The sequence below is a fragment of the Bubalus bubalis genome, chromosome 8, assembly GCF_019923935.1.
Source record: "Bubalus bubalis isolate 160015118507 breed Murrah chromosome 8, NDDB_SH_1, whole genome shotgun sequence".
NCBI classification, from domain to species: Eukaryota; Metazoa; Chordata; class Mammalia; order Artiodactyla; family Bovidae; genus Bubalus; species Bubalus bubalis.
Genome location: NC_059164.1, coordinates 26,343,671 through 26,359,128, shown reverse-complemented (window position 1 = coordinate 26,359,128; position 15,458 = coordinate 26,343,671). Strand labels below are relative to the sequence as shown.

The following is a 15,458-nucleotide window of genomic DNA, read 5'->3' as shown; positions in this document are numbered from 1 at the left end:
AATTTCAAAGTTTAAAAAATCAAGAGGAAAAAGAAGCTCTTAAAGTTGTACTTAATGAGTTTCTTACTAAAATAGTATATCCCAATTGCACTATTTTTATAGACAGTATGCTGTAACTCTGAAAACCGTACATCTTTTTATCTTGAAAATCCAACATATTTATTGTGACTCGTTTTCCAATCAGTATTGTGACAGTGTTATTACTATTTTTGTCCAAATGTATAAAGCAGATATAAATACATATTTCCCTTGAAGAACCATATAACATCACTAAGAATACCTATAACACTTCAAATGGTCTCAAAATAGAAGTATGATAGTTATTAAAAATAGTTATGTAGTGTAATCAATTCTAACAGGCTAATTCTTACCACGTCATTCATGCTGGATATACATTATGATTTAGAAACAATAAAATGCATATTTTCATAAATCTCCTTCAAAAATTTATACCGATGTGCTACTTTATCAGCATTATTTAAAGAATCTTAATTTCCAGGTTGATGAGAAAGCAGTATTTCTACAAAAAAAGATGAAAAATGAAGAGCAAAAAATTTTATTTCTGTATCAGCAAATAGACAGTGGCTTCCAAATAAAAAGATGTCAGTATTATATTTTTAATGTAATAACATCATTTGCATAGTTCTTTAGATACAAAGTACTTTTAGACATAGTACCATATTTTACATTATTTTTGCATCAGCCATGCTAATGGATACCTAGAACTCCCTTCGCTATCCTTATAGGTGAGAAAATTGAGATGTCATATGCTTCATAATTAAAAGGTAATGAAACAAAGTGAAAGTTAAAATTGAGTGAAATCTGAATTTATAAACTACCTAAAATTGATGACTGTGGACTTTGAGATTTTTGAGATTTTAGTTTTTTTACATTGCAATCTAAAATATTTTAAAATGCTCTAGATACATCCCTGATTCTCAATAGCACAGTTTGATTTCAAATAAAAAATAACAAACAGCAAGGGACAGGAAACTTCAAGAGACTGTAAGTGAAGCAGCATGGGAAGGCACTTTCCTTCAAAGGCATAGTTACTCTGTGTTTTAAAAAAAAAATCATTTTAAATCTATAATGCCACTTTGTACAATTGACACTTGTATACTTCAAATAAAACTCAATTTAACCAATAATTTCCAAAAGTTAAACATACATACAAAGCCAAAGTTTTGCTACTTGTTCCAAAACCTAAGATTGAAAAGATGTTTCTATTTCTACACACTTCTGCCATTTATTTCCACAAATACATATGACAACTGTCCATGGCCATTTATCGATACATAATTGTATCAATACTTAACTGTACAGTTTTATCTTCAAAGCTCTGGCCTTGAGGTGCAAAGTGAATCTCAAGTGGAAATATGAATTTGGTTTCCAAAATACCATCATTAAATACCTTTCAAAAATGTAAGCTACTCTCTGTGCCATTCAACCTTTTTAATAACTGCCTAGTCATTCCATATTCTTCTAACATTATGAAAGCTTTGCTATCTGAACACTGTTATAAAGAAAATTAACATGCATTTCTATGTTGATACATACTAGTTTCCACTTATGATATCTGCATTTCTGACAAGCCACATTAAACCAAAGTTACCACAGTAACTATAGCTGCATAACTGAAATATGGCCATTTAAAGAGCTCTCCTAAAATGTTTCAGGGATATGGGTACTCTACACGTATATGCATATGGGGTGTGTGTGTCTGTGTGTGTGCATCAGAGCCTCCATACACTTCCCTCTACTCATGGACAACAAGATCAGTGGATGAGTAGTCCTATTCACACATTTTAGGGACAAAATTGATTCAGAATTTGGCACAAATTAAGACTATTTTTAGTTGCCTGGAAAAGAAAGAGGGGCCAGTGGGGGAATATTTGTCAATGAAAAAGGACAATGTATTCTTAAATCTTCCCAAGTTTCTTTATCTAAATGGACTGCAGAGAAACAGACTATTTCTTAGAATAGGGAGGTTTTCCCCTACAATATTAGTCATTCTTACAATAAGTCTGAACTACAAATAATAGGAAACTGACCTTCATGTGGGTAGATAAGTGAAAAAAAAGAATAAAGTTATGCTGATTATTTGTGAATACAGATTATTAAAGCAGATACAGAACTACTGCCTTCAAATAATAGTTTCAATTAACTAGCACCTTAATTTGTCCATGCTGTAAAAAATGTATACACACACGTATATATGCACACTTAAGGAGATAATTAATATAAGCACAGCAAGAGCAAAATTGCTGCTGTAAACCTTTTCCCTATTGACAGCCAAGAATGGTTATTTTGGGTCAACTATATTCCTTGAGGGCCTCCCTGGTAGCTCAGTTGGTAAAGAATCTGCCTGCAATGCAGGAGATCCGGGTTCAATTCCTGGGTTGGGAAGATCCCCTGGAGAAGGAAATGGCAAGCCACTCCAGTATTCTTGCCTGGAGAATCCCATCCCAGAGGAGACTGGCAGGCTACAGTCAATGGGGTCGCAAGAGTCCGACACAACTTAGCGGCTAAACCACCACCACCATATTCCTTGAGGGACCTGGATCCACAATAGGGAGTTAAGAGTCTGCTTCAAAGAAGACATCTCTGACTACACGTTGGTCAGCTCCCTGCAAATATATCCGTGCTATTATCCTGGGATAGAGCACAGGGCAACAGCCCAAGGGGATGACATCTTGCAATGCTTTAGCCTGCCTGTGCAGCCAGGGAAAGAGGGCATTAACACATTACACTGACCCAGCCCACACTGTGCTTATCATTAACATTATTGTGGAGGTGGTTCCATAGATCCTTGAACTATTCCACCTGCTTTCCATAATGTTCTATAATGGGCAAGTTAGCAGAGCTTTACAGATCACACAAAATTTGCACAAGGATTATTTCCTCTGATCTTCACAACAGCCCTGGAGTATACTAAGCCATTTTTATCCCCATTTTATAGATGAAGAATTTGAGGCTTAGAGAAGTTTTGAGAATTTGTTCACAGACATGCAGATGACAAATGGGAGGGCTGGCCTTCTGCCTTTTAGCCCATTCCTCTCTTTGTTGCATCACAGGGAATCACAGGCTGTTCTAGCAAAGCTGCTTGAATATCAAGACTCTATCTACCTAGTCTCACAATTTCAGTACTGACTCACTGAGTTGCAGATCTTTACTAAAGAACTTACCTAGTCATTGAACAGACTGAACTCAACAACCAATGATGATAAGTAGTTACAATAAATGTCTACAGGAATTCTCACAATATAAGCTTTCAGATTTGACTAAGATTTCATCTTCCTACCATAATCTTTATTTTGATTTTTAAAACTATAACCTAAGCTTCTTATTATAGTTTTTTTTTTCTTTTGGGCAATTGGTATTAGGAAGAAGTGGAATGATTTTGTAGTCTATGTAACTAATAAGAACTGTGTCTCTAAAATATTTTTCTCAGGCTTAGGGCAAGTTGTAGTGCACAGTTTAGTCTACAAAATCATTCACACTTATTTGCAAGTCCTTCTCTTCTGAGATGGAGCCATTAGCCCCAAGCCCTCAGCTTCATGGGCTGACTCAATTCATAGCATCCACTGTATGGGGCACTGAGCTCATGAGGAGGTTCATCAGACCTGCAGTGTCTATCTTATACCTCAAAACCAAATATTCTGCCATAATTTCATCTTTTGGAGAAAAATGCTAGAAAAATCACTCTTAACATTCTACTCAATTCAACAAACTCTTAATTGTGTACATACCAGATACTCTGTTACCCATGATGAAAATTTTCAATTCTTTACTTCTCACATTTCCCAAAGATAGTCATCAAAGCCAGAACCCTGATGTCTTAAAAGCATCTTTTGTATCTGGGCTCTCCTTTCCCTTTCAATGAATACTGCCTTGGCTCAAGTAATTATTTATTCTTGATTACATTCTTTATCTAGCCTTCTGTCTGGTATCCTTGCCTCCAAGGAATGTCTGAATGAATTAATTAGTAAATAAAATGTGGTGACCTATAAACTCCTTAGTTGGCATTCAAGTTCCATCATAATTTATTTCCTCTCACCCCTATTTCTCTCCTTCCTTCTTTTCCTCACACATAACTCCTATGGTTCCAGACGATCTGTCATTATTCCTAGAGTGATATTCAATGCTGTCAACTACTGCTGAGGCAGAGGCATTGAGAAATCAGAATGAACACCAGGATGAGCATCTATGTGGCTATACTTAAACACATACGATGACCATGGGCTTATTTCTTTCTGTATAGTATTGTTCACATTTCCATGCTTTTGTGCCTCCTTCCCTGCAAAATACTATCATCTCTTCTCTACCTCCCAGCTCAAATTCTTTAAAGCCATGTTCAAGTGAGAAATTTTAACCAATCACTCCAAGTAAATAGTCAGCTTCCTCATCTATGTTCCCACTGTGTCTTGTACCATAACTGTATAACACCCCCTATGTCAGATAATAAGAGCACCTCATATATTAGTGACATACTTTTATTCATCATGAGACTACAGTCCTCGGTTCAGGGATTGCACTATCCCATCTCTGCAGTCCCCACATCTATCACCTGCCTGGTACGTATAGGAACACAATAAATTATTAAAGGAAAAGGGTTAAACCAATAAAACTTCACTTGCCTACCTTTGGGGGCAGAACCATTTATCCAATTTGTTAGTGTAAAGTTCTGAAGGACTAGAACACAGTTCTTTGACTTATATCAATGAAAGAAATAAAAATACTCTGGAGCATGAACCACCATTTAGAAAGAGTAGACCCAGACAAGGTGTGGGTCTTCATGAATCAGGCTAAGACAGAAGACACCCCAAAACAAATTTGCCTATGAATTATGTTGTCCTAGATAAGGTCATTATTAAGGGTTTTGAACTGAAGTGATTTCTCAGATCACTGGAAAGTTTCAGCTTCTCACCTCATTTGTTTAAAGTTTTTCTCAGCCTGAGGAAATTCATTTATTAATTAGACAAGTTCTACAAATTCACAACTACATCAAAATAATCGAACTAGTATTCATCAAGAGACAGGAGAATGGGATATAGAGATTTAAGGATACTCGTTCCCCTTCAACTTCAGTAGCAGAAGCAGGATTGAAAAATAACACTAATGACCACACTTGAGTTGTCTTAAACAATAGGACCCTTGGGACCCTGTGGACTCTGGGGACTGGAAAACTAGTTGACAGACACTCTCAGAGTACAGGTAAGAACAGAACGGCCACTGGAGGGCCACACAGCAAACATACATTCTCTGTGCTAATTTGAAAGCAAATAATAAGTTCTCTTCTAAGACTTTTTAGGAGAACCATTTAAGCACAGGCTACACTGCAGGGTATAACACAGAGCACGGAATGTATTTTGGAAGGTTAGTTATGTATACATTTTGCATATTTAAAATAGCATTCAGTAGCCTATACTATAAATATAACACAATGGTAGTATCTAAAAATATATATAACACAATCAGAAATGGTGTGCTGGATAATTCATTTTATAAGAAGAAATTCTTCCAACTTCAGAGCCTGTACTAATAAACATAGACCTTTTCTTAGTAAGCACTGAGCTTAAAACCACACGGCTTAGCCCCAGGGTATCCAGCACCCAAATCATATCTCAAACAGCTTCTATGAAGACCATTTCATCAGAATCCTTCTTGCTCTGATTTCTATGAGATCACCTTTGAAGGCCCCTACCTACAACTTCCCTTCTTGGACAACAGGGAATAGTAAGTCACAGCTACCATTATCATCAGTGTGAGTATAAAATGAGAATCACAATGCCTGGAAACTGCAGGATATACAAGCCTCCTCTTAGTCATGGCAAAGAGGCTGTTAAAAAAAAGCGTTGTCTACTTGTAAATACACAGGAGACCAAAGTCTAAAATAGAATTGAGAAAAGGAAGTAATAGTCGAAGTGAAGAAACTTGCAACAGACAACCTCTGATACCTGTGCAGCAGGAGGGCTTTGTGATCTATACACTATAACCTTCCCTGCAGAAAACTTGCCTGATCAAGCGTGCTTAAAAGAACCTGGCTCGCAGCCTACTACCCTGCCAGTGTGGGGGCATGGGTCATGATCAGCAAGCCAAATACAAAAGACCTTTATCCATCAGTGCAATTTAGATCGACATGGTTCTTTCTTTCAAACTTCAGTACTGAATACATTTAAATTTTTTCTGTGATTTTTTTTTTTAATCTTGCAATCTACCTACTAAAGATCTGAAAATCACTTCATGCAGCAAAGTGCCCATGTAAGATGTCTCACTAGCTGGGTGATCTGGTAGTCAATTAACCTTTCTGAGCCTCAGTTGCTTAAACATGAATTATTTAACTTATCAGGTCACTGTGAGGCTTGGACAAAAAATAAATGCAAAGTAATTGGTATGGAGTAGGTGCTCAAAAATGTCGGCTATTATTATCATTATTAGTATAGAAACTGTGTTTTACTTCAGGCTGAGTTCCATCCCAGGAGAAAACAGTGACACACGGTGCCTCTCACCCTGCAACGCAGCTGTTAATCTTTCACGCTCCACTAGGCTTACAATAGGGATCTAATTACTAAAACTTTTTTCCTTTCTTTGCTTTTTTTCTTTTAGGAGGCAAATGTCTACCCTAAGGAAAAATACTGCGCTATTATTTGCTTTGGAATATACCACGTTTGGGCTTTCCCGGTGGCTCAGCAATAAAGAATCTGCCTGCAATGCAGGAGCCACAGGAGACATGGGTCCAATCCCTGAGTTGCGAAGATCCCCAGAGGAAGGCATGGCAACCCACTCCAGTATTCCTGCCTGGAGAATCCGCATGGACAGAGGAGCCTGACGGGTCACAGTTCAAAGGGTCACAACGAGTCAGACACAACTGAAGCGGCTTAGTACACACGCACATACTATGTTTACCCTAATCTCTCACTGGTATTACTAAATATTTTATATATATACATAAACTTCAAAAATCATTTGGGTATTGACATAAAGTAAAACAATGTCAAAAAACAGCTATTTTTTGTTCCTAAAAATAAAGTCAGGAATAACTATCATTTTGTAGAAATTTGAAGAGAAACATAAAGTATATTCCCTGCTGCTACTGCTGCTGCTAAGTCGCTTCAGTCGTGTCCGACTCTGTGCGACCCATAGACGGTAGCCCACCAGGCTCCCCAGTCCCTGGGATTCTCCAGGCAAGAACACTGGAGTGGGTTGCCATTTCTTTCTCCAATGCATGAAAGTGAAAAGTGAAAGTGAAGTCGCTCAGTCATGTCGGACTCCTAGTGATCCCATGGACTGCAGCCGCCAGGCTCCTCCATCCATGGGATTTTCCAGGCAAGAGTAGTGGAGTGGGGTGCCATTGCCTTCTCCAATATCCCCTGAGTACATATAAATTCCTCTCCAAAGAACTTTTCTATTGTTTTAACAAATCATCTTGAGAATTTCAACTGACCTAAGGCTTCTCTTTCTATTTGGGGCAGGATTTCACTGGTTATGTTACTCAGGACTCTAGCTACTGCTAGTGTTTAGTCCAATTTTGAGCCAGCCAAGACACGTCTTCATACATGGACAGGTAAGCACTTCAGGTGAAGAAATGATAACAGCAGAATATCCACACAAGAAGAAAAACAGGATGAGCCCTGACTACCAGGACCACTCAAAAAAATGTGAAATACGGGGAACTCTTCCCCAACCAACACCTATGTTGTCATTGATTCCTTTTATTCCCATCCTGCTATCTTTGATCCTCTTTTCCACTAGGCTTCTCCAAGGTCTCTTCTAATTGAATAGGTCATTTTATTCTCTGATCCCTTTCCAAAGAACCCATTTTTACTAACAAATTCCATCAACCTTCTATCTTCCATTTTTATGTCCTTCTCATCCTCTTCCAAAGAGCTCTATTTTATACATAAGATTATCTCAATTCCACCCCTCTCATTCTTTTTTCACTTATGCATGTCCTTTTCCTACAGAGGTTTCCTTAGAACACACACGAGTATTTTCAAATACCCCTAAAATTCCAGAATACAGTTAGACAGGAAAAATGAATCATCATATCAGATATCTTGTTCTTTTATTTTCACCCTACCAATTAATATTGACTTTTCTAACTTGCAAAAACTTTGTATTCAAGTTAAGATACCACCCAGATTCATGTTACAAAACTCTGTGGGCTATATTTAGCTCAGCAGCAACAGTTTTAACAGAGACTGAATTTAGCGTGTACTTATCAAGGCTAGGGGTTCCCCAGGGGCTTGGCAGTAAAGAATCAGCCTGAAATGCAGGAGACATGGTTTCAATCCCTGGGTCGAGAAGATGCCCTGGAGGAGGAAATGGCAGCCCACCCCACTATTCTTGCCTGGGAAGCCCCAGGGGCAGAGGAGCCTGGAGGATGACAGCCCACGGCGCCACACAGAACAGGACATGACTGAGTAACTGAACCAGCACCACCACCGAGGGGTTACTGTGCATGCTCAGTACAGAGCTGAAGACGCAGCTCAGATGATTTCTGTCTCACATATAGCACACCAGGGATTTCTTAGGGTGTTGTCTAAGGACTCCCCTAAAAATACAGATTAAGATACTTGGAACTTACCTAGAAATTTCAATATCAGAATCTGTATAACAAGAGTCCAGAAACGGCATTTTAAACAAATTCCCACAATGATTCTTAAGTGAGCTAAAGGGTGAGAATAACTGGAGGAATGACATATGTATAAACAATTAAGAAACAACAAAACAGAGAGAATAACGTGGTCTAAACTGGCTTTGGAGTCTGACAGACCATAATGAAAATTCCACCTTCCCAATTTCTTGCTATAGTTTTATGGGTAAATTACTCTACCACTCTGACCTTCCTCACCAATAAGATGCTGGTTCTAATAACTACTTGTAGGATCACTAGGGACAAATGACAATACATTTAAAATACTTAGCACAATGCTCAATAAATGGGAAATATCATTATGAAAGTCAGGGCCTCTGTGTTACAAACTGCCCCTAGAATCGTGAAACATCACAGCCCTAATAAGTATAATTTTTTAAAGGGAACAGGACAGCATATTCACTACAAGAATTCAGGAAAGGGAGTTTTCACTGTAATCAGAGGTAGAAGGAAAGGTACCCTGAAACAGCTGGTATGCAGCTTTAGGATGTTGGATTTTAAATCAAACATGCATGGTTGGCAAAAATGCCCTCCTTTCCCAAGGGTCCTCAAGCCTTAACTCAATGAACTGTAAAGTTTTAAGAAACAATTTTAAAGTTACCTCGTTGTGTCTTTCAACTATCCGGTGATGGAAACAATCTACATTTGAATTCCCATATCATAAAATATATTCAGTGTTAAAATTATCCTCAAAATTATTTCAAGTTCTATGCTAGTAACAGGATGTTAGTCGTGTGTTTTATGTAGCACCTTGTATTCCTGACAAGACAGTAGGACTTTGTACAGACTGTTGTGTTGTTGATATACAAAATGACAGTGCTGGCCGCCTCCTCAGGGAGGGAGACCCTTCGGGTTTCTATACTCTTATTACTGATGGGGTGTAGCTATTTTATCATTGCTTGGAAGAACCTATGAATGATGTCCACTGAGGGTCAGGAAGGTCAAGAAGATGAAGACTAACCTGCTCCAGGGAGCAAACTGGCTCATGATAAAATCAAGCCTCTTGATCCCATTAGTAAAACACACTGATCAATTACACTAACACACTCAGAGCCAAACCTATTAAACCTTATAATTCCTGGGAAGAATAAAGAGCAATTACTCCTCCCCTTCAAAAAAAAAAAAAAAAAAACGAAGAGAATTACAAAACCTGCAAAAAATAAGATAACAGTTACCAAATATATAAATACAGTCTCAGAACTCAAAACAAACACAGAACTCAATCCACAAGACACTTATTCCCTCTGAGTGAGAAGGCCTTCTCTGAAACTGAGTATCTGAATAAAAACAAAGGGGCTAAAACAAACCATTTTATCGCAGACAACTTCTATTCATGTCACAGAGGGGAAGAAATACAATCTTTTCTTTCATATTCTACCTCTGGAGGAAAAAATAAGCATATGTACATACATATATATCTGCACATATTAAACTGAGACAGATCAACACATATAAATAGCTCAATGCAACATGTGTAGTAGTCTTTAAAACTGTATTAAAGTCCTTGCTGTTTATCAGGCTGGTAAATCATATCAGCTCCTAGATATTTAAATTGCCAGTTGCTGGGCAACCAGAGCTCTGTCAACTGTCACTCACTCTTAAGTTCCTCTGCAACACTCCTTTAAGAAAAAAAAATAGTGAAAAATTCTTGAGATGCTTTTTTTGGGCATAAGAAATGCACTTAATTTTATCCCTGAGCTTAAAGTGTCTAAGAATTGAGTGATACTGTGAAAATGTTCAGTGAGTTGGAGGAAGGGCAGTGTGTGAATCACATAGTGAGGTGGGTGAGTATCTAGACAGAAAAGTCGAGGGACTTCACTAATGGAAGCTTCCCTTTCAGAACACAGTCCACAGTAGAGACATGCTTGTGATAGAAGCCTTCTAAAAGAAACTATGCACTTTGGGGGAAATTGGTGATTCTCAACAAAACTGATGTCTAGTCATTTTTATATTCACATGCTCATCACTGAAGAATAAGTAAGTACTACAGTCACGGTAATTATTCCTTGCTTCTGATCCTGCCCTTTTTTTCCTGGATAGTTAGAAACAAAGTGATATGCCATTGTCTCATGAAAATTTCTGCCTTGTGAATGTTGTTTTATTTTCTTGGATGTAAATTAGTATCCATTATTTACTCAGTCCAAGAGTTAAGTATCTACCAGTAGAATAAAACCCTTCAAGGTAAGTAAGGCAGTTTTCTCAGCCATGAAGATAATATAATGTGGCATCTATGCAGGTCACTCTGTTAATACAAGTAGGTCTAGAATTGCCACTCCCTGCCTCTCTGGGCTGCAGGTTTGAACCAGATCACCTCTAAAGTGAAAAAACACTTCCTAGAAAAAACACTTCATAAATCCATCAGTCTTTAAATAATATAGCTCTCAGTTGTAGCCTATACAAAACTGAGCCAACCCAATAAATCACACTTGCTTGTATCAGTATATTTCACAGATATGGCTAGAAACACACAAACCTAAAAAGAAAGTTATTAAAATGTGTAATTTGCTCTGTTGCACATTTAAAAATAAAAAGGGGTATCTTTATGACTTCAAGTAGGATATTCTTTATTAAACAAGACATAATTTCTCTCCTTTGAAATTTAAAACTGTGCAACAAACTTTTAAAAAGTATAATGATAAAAAAAATAAAAAAAAAAATAAAAAGTATAATGATAAATCACACAGAGGAAAAAATCAGTAAGAAAACCAAGTAAACCAAAAAAGAACAATTTAGAAATAGAAAAGAAATGGGCAATAAACTGAAAGTAAACTTCAGCAGCCAATAATTTCATGAAAAGACTCTCAGTGAGACACCAATCACATCCATCAGACTGGATACCATTTTAAAATTTTAAAACTCTCGTGTTTGTAAGTATATGGAACAACTAAAAGCCTCACGCACATACAGAGACAGTGTAAATACATGTATCACTTAGAAGAGCAATTTAAAATTATTTTGTGAAGTGGGAGAGTTATAATAACTGTGATAGGCAGAATAAAAGCCTTGCCAGAGATGGCATTCACCAAAGATGGCCTAATCCCCAGACCCTGTAAATAAATTACCTTACAGAACAAAGGGGAATTAAAGTTGCAGACAGAATTAAGTTTCCTAGTAAATGATCTTAAAATAGAGACATTATCCCGTATTATTCAGATGGGCCCCAGTGTATTCACCATGTTTCTTAAAAGTGGAGGACAGACAGAAGAAGGCAGTTAGATGGAGCTATGATAGTAGAATAATAAGAGAGATAAAGTACTGCTGACTCTGAAGATAGAGGAAGGAGGCCACAATCCAAAGAATGTGAGCACTCTCTAGATGTGTAAAAGTCAGGAAATGAATTCCCCCATACAGATTCCGTAAAAACAGCTCTGTCAACCTGGATTTTAGCCCACTGAGATTCATGTCAGACTTCTAATCTCCATAAGACTAAGATAATAAATTTGTGTTGTTTTAAGCCAGCAGGTTTGGGGCAGTTTGTTTTAACAGCAACAGAAAGTTAATAAATGACCCAGCAATTCTACTCCTAGGGAAATTCCCTCACCTTCCTTCTTGGACAAAATCACAAGAATGTTCAAGCTAAGATTATTCAGAACTGCAATTTTGGAAACAGTCTAAACGTCCATCAACATAAGAATGGATATATAAACACTGTCATGATTTATATAATAGAATACTACACAGTAATTACTATAAAGGACCAAGAGCTATATAAACCAACATGGATACATCTTAAAACTTATGGTTCAATTCAGTTCAGTTCAGTCACTCAGTCGTGTCCGACTCTTTGCGACCCCATGAATCGCAGCACGCCAGGCCTCCCTGTCCCTCACCAACTCCCGGAGTTCACTGAGACTCATGTCCATCGAGTCAGCGATGCCATCCAGCCATCTCATCCTCTGTCGTCCCCGTCTCCTCCTGCCCTCAATCGCTCCCAGCATCAGAGTCTTTTCCAATGAGTCAACTCTCTGCATGAGGTGGCCAAAGTACTGGAGTTTCAGCTTTAGCATCATTCCTTCCAAAGAACACCCAGGGCTGATCTCCTTCAGAATAGACTGGTTGTAAATGAATAAAAATAATAAACTAAAGCATAGTTTCTATAAAATACCATCTGTATAGGGTTAAAAACATACAAAGTGATATGATGATGTATGGGGATAAATAATGCAGTAGTTAAAGAGTAAGCAAATGGATGGGAATGGTAAACACTGTACTCAGGACATGGCTACTTCTGTGGACCGAAATGGACAGACACCTCAAGTATGTCTTGAATGCTTTATTTTATAAAACAAAAACAAAAGTTCTAAGGAAAATAAGACAAAACACGAAGATCTGACAATTATATAGTGAGTAGATGACAATTAAATGTATCATACATATTTTCTGTATTCTGAAACATTTCATAAATTTTAAAAACCATATGTTTCAATGATGTACTTTTCATGTGTCCACTGGCAAGCAGATAAACTGATTCTTCCCAAGCTCACAGAAAATGATCTCACCCAAGGAAGTATGTAGCCCTATTAACTTGCCAATTAAAAGACAAAAATACCAAAAAGCAAATATCAATATTTGACCCAATTTTTGTAACCTTCCAAATGTACACTGAAGCAAGTAGATTTTTATTTTTCCTTTTATTTTAGGCAATTTCATTTTAACGTCTGAAAGTCAAGAAGTAATTCACATTGGGAAGATTTCTTCTCTGCCTCCAAACAGGCACACCCAGGTGTGAAGAGATCTATTTGTAAGTGGGTATTTATGAAACAGACCATAATAAGAATGCTGTCACGTTTCAGACAAAAAAGAAAGATGGTTCATTTAGAAACACAATGTTGAAATAAATTGTTAAATGATAAAATAATATTCTACTTCACATCATCAAAACCCTACATCAATAAGGATAAATAAGCCTATTAGCTAAAGACAAAAAGTCGAGGAAAAACATAAATCTACTTCTGTGGTTTAATATTTTTCCTTTATTATTTACACTCCTATCACACACATTTCCATTTCTATTTTTCTCTTTTTTAAGTGGCAATGTTTGTCTAATGCCTCAAGGGTATTATGAGAAGATTAGGAAATAACCATTATTTTTCTTGAGAAAATCTAAAACATGAGGGGGGTTTCCACTTTGACTACTTTTCTTCCTGATGTTTGGATGGCATCACCAATTCAATGGACATGAGTTTGAGCAAACTCCGGGAGACTGTGAAGGACAGGGAAGTCTGGCGCGCTGCAGTCTAGGTCACAAAGAGTCGGACACAACTGAGCGACTGAACAACAACCACCTCCTGAACCGGAAAGCTTTAACTGTTTCTCTAGAAAGCATTCATAACTTAAAATACGGAAACTAAATTGTTCTTGCTAGAAGAAAAACATAAGGACAAGAAAAATCTAAGAATAATGTATAAATATATGACAGGTAAACTGTAAGAACTGTTTTGCCACCCACTGTTATTCTAATAAAGCTTACTTAATCTCTGAAACAAGCCAAGGTCCCTTTCTTTTAAGCCTGAGAAAACTAAATTAATTATATTTAGCCCTGGGTGGCACAAAATTTAATATCTGTGCCTGCCAATATGCCAACCACAACATAAAAAGCAATAGTAGCAGCTCCAAAGAAAAACAGCTGTTTTCCTGACTGGTCAAGCCTAAATCCATTTATGCTTCAATCATTTCTGAAGATTAAAAATGAAGACTTGTCATATTATTTATGCCTAAAATAAAAGATAAACATACTATTCCAGTTTAGATTATTTCACCTTTTTTTTCCTTTCTGTTTCTTTTTCTCCAATCATCCAGCAGGAAGACCCTTTGGTTGGTGAATCAACATTCCTACGTATCATCTACATGCCTCTTCTCTAGAGAATATCATCTGTTGTTCTACTCACTTCTTATGAGAGATATTCCTTCTCTCACTAGGATCATTTTCTCTTTAAGCACCTACTTCCATTCCTTCTAAGTTAACTGCCTTAAACTTAATACAATAGGTGTCTCTAAATCCATCTGGGCTGCTCTTCTTTCCTTTAGAGGAAATTAATTCCCCACTGACCTCTGACGGATCACCTCTACCTGAACACAACCTCTGTGAAAAGCTCAAATCCATTCTATTAATGAGTAAATGATAAGCATTTAAAAGATGTTCTCTACACTGAGATATACCTTTGTAAGTTCTATTTATTGGTTTATTTCATTAAGTCTTCTGTGAGTGATCCAGCAACCCTCTGTTATGTTATGTAGTCACTCAATTATTTGAATAATACCAAGTTTCCTTCAAATCTTAATTAAAGGCCCTCTGCTCATTCAAATAAGCCTTAATACCTTGAGCCCCATAATTATGCATAGCTCTCACCACCAAATGGTGCTAACCTAATCTATGACTGGCATGTGCTTACATAATACACTGGCAAACGTGGAACAGCACAGCCTTCACCAGCTCAGTCTATCTGAAAACATACTACTGTATTCAAAGTCATCACATCACACTGGCTTATTACTTGAAATTACTTATCTCCATGTGAAATTATCTTGCTTAGTCAATGCTTTCTCTTGAGTGTATATCTTCTACTGCCAGATTACAAACTCCATGAAAGTAAAAATGAGGTCTAATTCACAGGAACCAGAAAGTGCCTGGCATAGGATAGACAGTCTACATATACTATTAACTATTCAAATAAAATCCATCTAAAATCTGTTTCTCAAAAATTCTCACCTGACTAACATATTTGGGATCACTTAGTGACCTAAATCTCACAACGCCTAAGTGCTAGTCACAAATTGTGGAAACACAAAAGTAGTGAAACTT

General features: G+C 37.1%; 1 protein-coding gene across 1 annotated transcript in view; it reads right to left on the bottom strand.

Moving 5' to 3' along the window:
* The window catches only part of HDAC9 (histone deacetylase 9), a 1,051,976-nt gene that overhangs the window by 971,585 nt on the left and 64,933 nt on the right, over nucleotides 1-15,458 (bottom strand). The window lies entirely within an intron of this gene.